A 12,632-nucleotide genomic window follows, 5' to 3' on the forward strand; every position below is an offset into this window, starting at 1 on the left:
GTATGGGATGATAGAGAATTGTGTAGTAGTCGTGGCCGAGTGGTTAAGGCGATGGACTAGAAATCCATTGGGGTCCACGTGCGCTTGTTTGAATCCTGCCGACCAAGTTTCACTTTCTGTTTACATTTCCTATGAATTACCCCGATCCAGTAACTTTACAGGTTGTTGTGTTAATAGGGCTTCCAGTTTAAGTAAGGGATGATAGAGACTTGTGTAGTAGTCGTGGCCGAGTGGTTAAGGCGATAGACTAGAAATCCATTGAGGGTCTTTCTTGTGTTAATAGGGCTTCCAGTTTAGGTAGGGGATGATAAAGTATTGTGTAGTAGTCGTGGCCGAGCGGTTAAGGCGATAGACTAGAAATCCATTGGGGTCTCCCCGCGCAGGTTAGAATCCTGCCGACTACGATTTGTTTTCTGTTCATATTTCGTGTTAATTATAAAGATGTGGTTTTCTTGTGTTTTCTTGTGTTAATAGGGGTTCCAGTTGAAGTAGGGGTGACAGCTAACTGTGCAGTAGTCGTGACCGAGTGGTTAAGTCAATGGACTATAAATCTATTGGGATTTCCCCCTGTAGGTTCCAATCCTGCCGACCAAGATTCACTTTCTGTTTACTTTTCCTATGAATTACCCCGATCCAGTAAGTTTACAGGTTGTTGTGTTAATAGTGCTTCCAGTTTAAGTAGGGGATGATAGAAGCTTGTGTAATAGTCATGGCCGAGTGGTTAAGGTGAATTGGTATGAATCCTGCCAACTACAATTAGTTTTCTGTTCACATTTCGTGTTAATTATACAGATATTGTTCTATTGTGTTAATAGGGGTTCCAGTTAAAGTAGGGGGTGACAGCTAATTGTGTTGTGGTCGTGGCTGAGTGGTTAAGGCGATGGCCTTGAAATCCATTGGGGTCTCCCTGCACAGGTTCGAATCCTGCTGACTACGTTTTACTTTCTGTTTACATTTCCTATTAACTCTCTTCTCTAACTTCACCATTCACTTCACTGACCATTACACTCACATCACTGACCATCATGCTCACATCCCTGACCATCACACTCACCATTGACCATCACACTCACATTACTGACCATCACACTCATCACTGACCATTACACTCATCACTGACCATTACACACTCATATCACTGACCATCAAACTGACCATCACACTCACATCACTGACCATCACACTCACATCACTGACCATCACACTCATCCACACCCACACTCATCGGATCCTTGGCAGAAACATCATACAGAAATGAACCTGAGATATTAGAGGAGTGGCAGGAGTTCTACCTCCCAGATCACATGTACGTGCAGGTGATTGGTGTTTTTAAGGTGTTCTCCTGTGACTCCCTCGATGATGAACTGGTGCTGATGGTGTGTAAGGATGGAAAAGTGTTTGCTAATGAAGGTAACAGGCTCCATCTCACCAATAACAACCTTAAGGAACTGTTTGAACATGGCCTCCAGTTTCCAGGAAGCAAAGAGCACTATCGAGGTCAAAGCTTTGAGGACATGGTGAGATGGACTTCAGTGTTTCTAAGTTTAATTCCAGCTTCAAGAGTTTCCTGATTTTCAGTCTCTTATATAAAACCTTTACATGATCGGAGATCATCGATCTTCACAAACACACAATATCATCTAGTAAATACCATCATTTAGCATAATATTAGGAACAATAAGGAGAATTATGCATTATTAAATTATAAATAACACTTATTTATAATTAATAATATCTTTTTATTCTCTTGATATTTTGAGTCAGTCAGATTCCTAAATGTCTAAAAATCAAACACTAAATACTTCTGATAAATCACACAGAAATATTATAACTTTAGTATTTAAATACATTATAGACTTACAGAGTGGAAGTGTAGTGTGTGTGTGTGTGTGTGTGTGTGTGTGTGTGTGTGTGTGTGTGTGTGTGTGTGTGTGTGTGTGTGTGTGTGTGTGTGTGTGAACGTGCTGCTGTTTAAAGCTGTTACTGTTAGAAATCAGCTGAAATAAAGGGTTTACAGTGTTTAATGAAGAACACAGTCATTAGCGCTGCACAAGTCAGGTCACTCTTAGTGTCGGTCTCAAGTCCGGATAAATGTGGAGGATTGTGTTATGAAGGACATCCAGAATAAAACATGGCTTTAAGGAGAGGAACGTGGAAGGGCAGATGGTGGTGGATTTTGCTAAAAGGATGGATTTCAGTGGTGAACACGTATTTTAAGAAGAAGGAGGATCATAGAGTGATATATAAGAGTGGAGGAAGGTGCACACAGGTAAAGATGTTGGGATGTTCGTTGGGAGTGACGACGATGGACAGAATTAGAAATGAGTTTATTAGAGGGACAGCGCATGTAGGAAGTTTTGGAGACAAGGGGAGGGAGGTGAGATCGAGATGGTTTGGACATGTTCAGAGGAGGGACATGGGGTATATCAGTAGGAGAATGCTGAGGATGGAGCCACCAGAAAGGAGGAAAAGAGGAAGATCAAGGAGTTGGTTTATGGATGTGGTGAAGGAAGACATGCAGGTAGTTGGTATGAAAGAGGCAGATGTAGAGGACAGGGGGGTATGGAGACAGATGATCCACTGTGGCGACCCCTAATGGGAGCAGCCGAAGGAAGAAGAAGAAGAAATAACAAATAACAATACCAAACAAATAAGTACAAGACTAGAACACTGTGATCAAATTTTTATTTCATGTTGTGCATGTCTTGTTGAGCAAAAAATCCTTGTTATCCATATTGATATTATAGAGAAAGCGAAGAGAAAAGTATTTACAAATAACCAAATAAATAACAAACAACTAACAATAAACAAATAACCAAAAAACTAGAACACTGATCACTGTGAATGTACACTGAATACTTTTATAGTATCATCATCATAAACTTGTTTGATGCTGTAGAGACTTCTGTTTTCCTTAGATCTTTTTTCCATTCATCCTGTCATCAATCCATCAAAGTAATCTGTCATTATTTGTACTAAATGTTTTAACTGGTGGCTGTTGGAAATTGTTGCCATATTATTTGTAGCAATGAATTGTTTACTTCTGGCTTCAGTCTCAGCACAGTTACCAGGAGTATTTATTTTTTTTGTGTGTGTTCGGGTAAACAAAACAGCTGATTGTAGGTGAAACATGGTGGTGGTTTCAACTCGCTCAGGTTCTTCAATTCGTACGCTCTACAGCTAACACCACTCAGAAGTTGTAAACGTTCTGCATCTCTACAGTCATCTGGAAACACTGACATCACAACAGAGGCCACTTTGGGATGGCAGACATGAAGACAGGAAACAGCAGTCATGATTTTGTTGGCGATGTGACTTCCACAGGACAGAGACACTCCGTAGTATCCACACCTGCCACTCTCACAGATGCACATGACGGTGGGAATCAGAGGATATTGACCACCTGATTTGTGACAATTATCCAATAATTCAGGAAATATCTGCTTATGCACCACTGCAGCTGCATCGGTTGAGCCGTACAATGTTGTGGTCTGAGGGAAAAGACATCAGTGAAATATCGAGGGAAATAAAAGTCATTTTAATATTCTAACTGATTTTGTTTCACTGACCAGTTCCAGGAAGTAGGAGAAAGGTGTTTTGAGAGGAACATTTGAATGGCCCTGGGAAAGCTTCCATAGCACGCCTCAAAATCTCGCTATCTTCAAAGATTTTCTCTGGTTCGTACAATTCTGGATGGATGTGACCTAAGAACAGGATGCTGTGGAGTATCCTGAGGAGAAATGAAAGAATATTATAAGAGCAGTGTGGGTGGGAGTTTGGGGATCTCTGTTGTGTAAGTGTGAGCTGAAAGACACAGTTCTGTGTGATGGAGAATGAATGAAACTGAGTCAAAGAGTCACCACAATAAATAAGATGAATCTGGTACTGAATGATTTCTGGATGGTTTATTTTAACCCTCTACTGCACAGCGTTGCCCTCAGGCAACAAAAACACATTCTTAAGCACTAAATCTAGTGGATGTCTCTTTACATTTTTGCAATCAACTAGAACAGGGGTCACCAACCTTTTTGACACCGACTAATGTAAATGGCTGGCAGTTTGATACACAATTATGAAATAACAAATTTGCTTAATTTACCTTTAATTATATGTTATTATTATTAATTAATGATAATGATCTATGTCAGGGTCAAACTCAATTGCACATGGAGCCAAAACTCAAAGCACACTTTAGGTGGTGGGCCGATCAGGAGAAACATTTATTGAACACACTAAAACAATGTTGTTGTTTTTTACATAAATATGAATAAAAACAGACAGGAATATTATTCCAGAGTAAATAAACTTAAACGTTAAATAAATAGCTCTCCATAAAAATATCTCCTGTCAAAATTATACAAGTTAGAAATATGAACATGCTGCAAAAAAACCCTGAACAAATCAATAAAAATTGTGCTTTTAGGTAAACGTTAAAATCACAACAAATCAAAACAATCAGATTTCTTTGCTCTTATGCCATTTTATAAAAAAATAATCTTAAACTTTAAATAACATCAAATATTTTGCTCTCCATAAAAATATCTCCAGTCAAACACCAGACGTCTCACAGCTTCATCATGCAGCTCTTCAGAAACTCTCCCTCAGTAAATAACTGGCTGATATGACTCTGATTTCTCCTCTGTTTTCACACCAGCTTCACTTTGTGATTTGCTCTGGTGAAAAACATCTGCTGAAATGTCAGATTCTTCTTTAACTCTTCTACTTTCTGTATCTTCTGCTCTGCATTCAGGTTTTTCAGCTTCTCCTGATGTTTTGTCTCGTAGTGCGTCTTAGATTCAATTCTTCAATTACAGCCACATTCGCTCCACATATAAGACACACGTGTTTACCGCCAGTGTCAGTAAACATCTACTCAGAATCCCATCGGTTTTGAAAGGCTCTGTTTTCAGAGTTAACTTTTCTCTTCGCCACTGTGAGGCGCTGTTTCACAATAACTGTAGAGTTAAATACATCAACAGAAGCTCGACTTGATTGACGCTGGAATGTTCCCAGGTGGTCTAGTGTTCGGTAAGGCAGCTGAAGCGCTGCATTATGGGATCTGTAGTTTGTGTTTATCAGTGCTTCATATCACCGTGTCATTAATAACAATAATAATAGATCTTTATAAAATCATCTCACGGGCCGGATATAATTGTACGTCGGGCCGGATTTGTCCCGCGGGCCTGAGTTTAACACCCCTGATCTATGTAAAGACACTGATCATCTTAATGATTTCTCACAATAATTATAAACATAATTAGCACCATGTTGGTGACCCCTGCTTTATGGTGTTAATTTTGACCAACCAATAGCTCTGACAATAGTCATCTTTGTTTTCAATAACCCAAAAGATATTCCCATGATCCTCCCATGCAAATATCATTGGTTCAAACATACTTTAACTGTGACGTTATGTGACGTGTCACTGAAACTTGAATTGTGAATACATAGGGTTGTTTTTACTCTGGACAGGCAACACAGAAGATGATGCAGGTTAACAGAATAATTCACAAGTCACTGTTATATGAACAATAAAACATTTAATTTAAATTACCGGAAAATCTACAAAAATGTCAAATAATAAAATATAATAGATGCAAACACAGAAAAGGTACAAATAATATTTTAAAATGATGTATATATTAGTGAAAGAGGCCCAGGGTTTATTTGTATTTTTGTTATTAATTTTAAATCTGATTAAACATAAGGAGATTATTTTCTTTATGTGGTTTGATCTATAGGTGGTGGTGAGGGTTTCTGTGTGTGTGTGTGTGTGTGTGTGTGTGTGTGTGTGTGTGTGTGTGTGTGTGTGTGTGTGTGTGTGCGCGTGCGTGCGCATGTGTGTGTGTGTGTGTGTGTGTGTGTGTGTGTGTGTGTCTGTGTGTCTGAGTTTTAGCCTGTGCATCTTCCGGGATCTGAAGTTCCAGGTGCCACCCAGTAAACTCCATGCAGTGGGTCCAGTAGAATGGGGAGTAATACAAACAGAGACACAGGGTTTATTTATTTATTTTTGTATTTTTGTTGTTATTGTTTTAAAATCTGATTAAAAAATGTGAGAAATTATTTTGTGTCATTTCATCTTTAGGCGATGGTGAAGGTTTGGAGGTGGTTGAACCATACACCTCATATAAAGACTCTAAAAAACAACAAGAAATACATCACACATTTTAACAGCAGGAACAAGAAGCACCAAGTGTTCAGAATGCAGCCACATCATTATTCACATATCAGCTCACTGTATTTTCATGTGAAACAAACATGTAACATCTGTAACTTAGACAAAAGCAGCATTTCACACGAAAGAATCAAACGTCCAATAATATTATTGTGCCTGATGGCATCAACATCAATTCTGTTTATTCTGGGAGCATCTCCTATTTCATTTGTCCTTCTGGGTATCCTGAGAGAGAGAGAGAGAGAGAGAGAGAGAGAGAGAGAGAGAGAGAGAGAGAGAGAGAGAGAGAGAGAGAGAGAGAGAGAGAGATGGTAAGGAACTTAGATTTGCTAGATAATACACATGTACTCAACACAAAGCTTTTGCTCAGCAGCTCTCAGTGTCTCTCTGTTTTCAGTGTCATCAATATGTCTGGTAATTGTGTAATCTGAGAGGAACTTTAGCTATTTCTTTAACTGCGTCAGGGTCGAGCATCTTGTTGATAGCGGCTTTGCAGGCAGGGGGCATTAATGTCTCTGCCACAGTGTGGGGCTTTTTTTGATTAGGCTACGAGTTGAGCTACTAGGTAGGTCACTTTGAGATCTCTCTCAATCACCTTTGGGTTTTTGAGATATGGTGTGTGTGTGTGTGTGTGTGTGTGTGGGGGGGGGGGGTATATTGGAGAAGGCTAAGGAGGAAAAAAGAAAGGCTAAGGAGAAGGTTAATGGATGTGGTGAGAGAAGACATGCAGGTGGTTGGTTTGAAAGATGATCCACTGTGGTGACCACTAATAGAAGCAGCTGAAAGAAGAAGAAGAGGAAGAAGAAGACAGACAGGCTTGTATATTGTTCTTTGTTAAAGAATGGCTTCCTTCTTGCCCCCTACCCAACAGCCCAGACTTGTACAGAATACAGTATACAGTAGTCACATGTAAGGTGTGAGCAGCACCTGCCAGAAATTCCTGTAGTTCCTTCAGTGTTGCTGTTGGCCTGTTGGTAGCTTCATAATTAGTTTCTCCTCATCCTCTTATCATATATATATATATATATATATATATATATATATATATATATATATATATATATATATATATATATATATATATATATATATATATATATATTAATGGTGTGAAAAAGTGTTTGCCCCTTCATAATTTCTTATTTATCATCAAACTAATTTAAATATTAGTAAAGATACACAAATAAACACAACATGCAGTTTTTAAATATTTTTACTTTTTATTTTTTTTATTATTGAGGGAAAACAAAACCCAAAACAACATGGCCCTGTGTGAAATACTTTAATTTCTCTCACCACACCCAGGCCTGATTACTGCCACACCTGTTAGCAATCAAGAAATCTCTTAAATAGGACCTGCCTGACAAAGTGAAGTCGACCAAAAGCTCCTCAAAAGCGAGACATCATGCCAAGATCCAAATAAATTCAGAAACAAATGAGAGTAATTGAGATTTATCAGTCTGGAAAAGGTTATAAAGTCATTTCTAAAGCTTATGGAACAGTGGAGAACCTTCCCAAGAGTGGCCAGCTGACCAAAATTACCCCAAGAGCACAGAGACCACTCATCCAAGAGGTCACAAAATACCCCACAACAACATCCAAAGAACTGCAGGCCTTACATGCCTCCGTTAAGATCAGTGTTCATGACTCCACCATGAGAAAGAGACCTGGCAAAAAAAAAATTTCCAAGACGAAAACTGCTAAGCAAAATGACCGTAAAGGCTCGTCTCACTTTTTGCCAGAAAACATCTTGATGATCCCCAAGACTTTTGGGAAAAGGAAAGCTGAGTAGTTGAGCGCGAGCCGTTTGCATGTTGTTAGCGCGATGCTCGATGTTCACAATGCAAGTTATTGCTCGTAATGCGTTAAATAAATAAAAGTTTTTGCTCCTCCTGTAAAGTATTTATAAATCATGTTACTTACAATACAAGCTTCCCCTGTACGTAAAGTATCATGACACCGATCGGAACTTTTGCTGTTTCCTCACGGATGGTTTTAATTGGGGGATTCTGGTCCTTGATTTAAGACTTAACAAATCAATAAAACAAATGTTTAGTGATTTTTTATTTTTTTTTCATATCTGTTAGTATTAAGATGAGCCTCACACTGGTTCTCTAAACACATTCTTATGTTGTCTGTTCAGTGTCTATAGGATGTTTACGATGTGAGTATGTAAGGCACATGGAATGTCTTTGTGTGGGTTCACATATCTCTGGTTACTATGTCTTCTTACCCAATCAGGAACAGTTTTAGGTCAGGTTTTTTCCAGTGTGTGTATATATACTTGTCTGATATCTGCATTAAACTGAATAAGAACATATGCATCATTCTGTGTGCTGTGTGATTCTTCCCTGATCAGAAAAGACCCCATGGGAATCGTAGTTCGTATGGAAAACCTCTCCAAGATTTAAGTGTTTGTTGGGGCATGATAAAAATATAACTATCTGAGTAAAGGAAAGGACGTTGTGAATAAATGTGTTGCGTTAAAGGTTTTTAATTTTTAATAAAAATGAAGAAATGTGTGCTGCATTAATTGTGCATTAATAATATTAGTGCTGTTAAAATGAATTTGGGTTAACGTGTTATTAACACGCTCATTTTGAAGGTTTTTTCAGTATAAAGGACATTATATAAAGGTCAACCCAAACAGATCACAACAGTTACGTTTTTTCATGAGCCATTTATACTTTTGCATTTTCTTTGTAGAATCTGTACAAAAACACACAATTTGACTTCATTTCAAAACAGCAGGAAAACTGTAATGCAGGGAAAATGCACAAGAATCTGTATGTGCTCTGTTATACTGCATGTATTATATGCTGTATAATAATGATGGTGTCTACAGCTGTGGCATCATATTGATGTTCTTAAGAGGATGATTGGGACTGAAGGCAGATGATTGGGTGTGAAACGCACGACCCGAAACTGTAAAGAGACAATCAATAACACTGTGCAGATCTATTATGTATTTTATTTATTTATGTACAAAAATAATAAAATCTATTAAACATTATTTAATGTAATAATTTTTCTTGACTTTAGGTGAGAACAGAGGAAGCTGATCTGCTTCAGGCACTTGGTGACGGCTGGAGGAACGGCTTTGTGAGGTCTTTCTTCCATGATTCTAAAGCGTTCAGAGGGACTTTGGGGCTGCTGGGTGCCAGATCATGAGTGGCATAAACCACTGCGAGCTGCACCTCCCACGGCAAATCTGCACACAAAATCCATCATAAAATTAGGACTTGCTGAAACACTTTCCTGTTGATAGAGAACTAAAAATCAGAGAATAAAGATAAAGATTGATAAAGGACTTGTTTATTTGATCCTTTAGTGATACCTTTTTGTCCCCTGAAATCAGTTATGCTTTTCACCAGATCCTCCACTGATGCTGCCACGTTCTCCTTAAGACCATTTTGGCCAAGTCGCCCTGATTGAGATAAAGAACATGAGTGAAAAACAGAAGAATCCAGAAATAATGTGAGATGATGCTTTAAAACAGGATTCACAGGAAACTTACCAAGTAGCCTGAAAATTGCTGCTACAGAGACGTTTCTGAACTTTGTTTCCTCTGTTTGTGTTTGTTTCAGCAAAGTATTCAAGATGAGCCACACACTTTTTCTGATGAATAAAAAATTGGACATATTAAGTGTTTTTGTGACAGTAATAGAATACCATCAATTGTAAGTTTATGCAACAAAAATGGAAAATTTGCAGTATTTGGGACACACACACTGGGACACACACACACACACACACACTGTCTCATATGAGTCTCACATTTGCCGGTTTGCAATTTATCTAATGTTTAAAAATCTAGAAAGATGAGAATGAAACATGTTGAAGCAGTTTCACATTCAGTACCGTATAACATGGGAGACGCTCCAAATCCAGCCCAGTTGTGCACAGAGAAGGTCCAGGCTGAATACGTAGTCCCAGGCAGCAGGACGGAGATCATCACCATACCAACTGCTCTTCTGGAAAGTCAGACTTTTTTCTTTCAGAAGAGCCTTCAGTGTGCTGGTGATGGCTCTGTAGGGGTCTCCAGGAGGCTCCTAGCAAAAAATACATCATTTATTTAAAACCCAGATCAATGAAACAATGTTTATAATAATATGATCATAACTGTAAGGTCACAAGCAATCACAAGTGCAGATGATTGAAATACTGAGGCAGAGCTCTAACTGTGCATTCTGCTCTTTTTATAACCTCCATTTATTACTCTTATGTAAGGAGGAGTCCTAGAAAATGACCTCCAAATGACCCCAAGATTTTAAATACACATGCAAAATAGCACACAGCGTTACTGAAGGGTTTATGTATCAGACAGTAACAGGGGTAAATAATGATCTAGAATACTACATGAGTGTGTTATTTGAGGCACAAAGTTAGTTTGTTTATTTAGTAGTGAGCACAGTGTCACATGGTTCTATATCACTTCCTTTATTAGTATATTATGAAACAGATTTATTTGCTTGCATCTTTATTGCACTGATCTGATTATTTTTTATGTTTAATGACTGTTCTGATTCATTATCAGTTTTGGGGCTTCAGAAGAGTCTGCAAAGGAAACAAAACGATACCACAGATTTAAAATACACTGTATAGGAAGAAATACAAAACCAAAAACAGAACACAATTGCCTTCTTTATATCACTGTCCAGATCATTTTTAGTAAATATATAATGACATGTCAATATAATCTCACCTTCTTTAAGAAATCTGTAGGCGAGGGCATGTGCTTTATGAGAGTCTCCTCTTTTTTAACACAATCCCACATAAACCCTACAGAGAGACTGCAGGAGTTCATGTCCCATAGACTCTTTCTCCACCTTGATCTTCTCCAAAACCACTTTCAGAAACGTCTCTGCTAACGACTAAATGAGACGGAAGAAAAAGATCAACCAACATCCAACTAAATCAAACATGTATTCAAGTCATGCATGAAAAATAAATATTAGGGAGTTAAGACTTGACTGTAGATTAGGTTTAGAAAAACTACTAGAATTTGCATAAACCAAAACCTGGAGTAAAGTTTTTACATGACAAATCAAATCTACTGTTCAATTTCAGAACATCAGGAACAGTGAATTATGGATTGACTATTGAAAAAGAGAAAACTCAAATCCACAGATAAAGAATTGCATGTACACTAAATAAAATGCATGCGTGTGAATTGAATGCACACTAAATAAAACAGAAGATAATCACTGACCTCGTTTACACTAAACTTGGAAATGAGAGATTTTTCTTGATCTGTCAGAGAAGGAAGTTCACATTTCCCTTTAAGTAGTGCATCAATCCAGTTTGGAGATAAAACATCATCACAGGAATGCTGCAGTGTTTTTAATGCACTAGTGATGAGGGATTGTTTTGTGTGTTTGTGAGCTGCAGCATCAAGTCGAGGCTTTTTAGCAGCACTGGGTGGGGGCATGTTCTGATGCAGATCTCTTTGCTCTCAGGATGGTCTGGGTTTGATTTCCTGGGAGAGGAGATTTGACAACTGACACACAAGCACACAGTTTTTCCAGACTCAAACTCCTGACTGTTATCACACATGTACCTACATGACACATGTAGGTTGATTAGAATGTTTACATTGGTGATTTATGCTGAGATCAAATTGATTTGACAGAATTGTATCATGCAGTAATAATGTGCTTTTACTCTCTTACACACTGAAGGCAGAAGCTGGTTTTTAATACATAAAGCATTTAAAGCATTTCTGTGGAAAAGAAAGGAAAAGATTGAGATAGAACACTAGATTTTCCTGTGCAGTTTATCACATGTTGATTTTGTTTACAGAGATTTACATGGATCAAATGTGATCAAATCACATGACAGACAATTCTACAGTATAGATAATACATTGGGAATGTTATATTACAGGGAAATAATCAGCATAAATAAAGTAAAATCAGAAATAGAAACTTACTTGTTTTTTGTATATAAAGTGTGTTTTTATTAAATATTTCGGAAAATGATCCACAAGCAGTCTTGATGTCGGTCACCAGAAAAAGAGATTTTGCTGCACCAATCAGGGATGCGGACGCAACCAGAGAGGCGGAGCTTCTAGTATCAACACGCCTTTGCTGTAAAAGTGATGGGAAGATCGGATCATTTTAGTGACTCGGTTCTTTGAATCTCATTAATAAAAATGAAATTAGAAAATAAAGAATCACTCTTAGAGACGAATCGTTCTTCTGAGTCACATTGAAGACTCGTTCAGAATCAAGGAATCGTTCATAACCGACTCATCACTACTCTGAATCATCAGTAATGAGCTCCGGGAGAAACTCCGTGTTCCAGGTGGAGGATGAAGACCCTCTGCCGGGATGGAGCGACTGTAAGACCCCTGTAACAGTGACTTTCTAGTCTTTATGTGGTTTATTCTCTTTGCAACACCGAGTCTCACACTTTGAGATCCATGAGCTAGGCTAACTAGCCGGCTAACTAATCT

This window comes from Silurus aristotelis (assembly GCF_946808225.1).
Source record: "Silurus aristotelis genome assembly, chromosome: 15".
In the NCBI taxonomy this organism is placed as follows: domain Eukaryota; kingdom Metazoa; phylum Chordata; class Actinopteri; order Siluriformes; family Siluridae; genus Silurus; species Silurus aristotelis.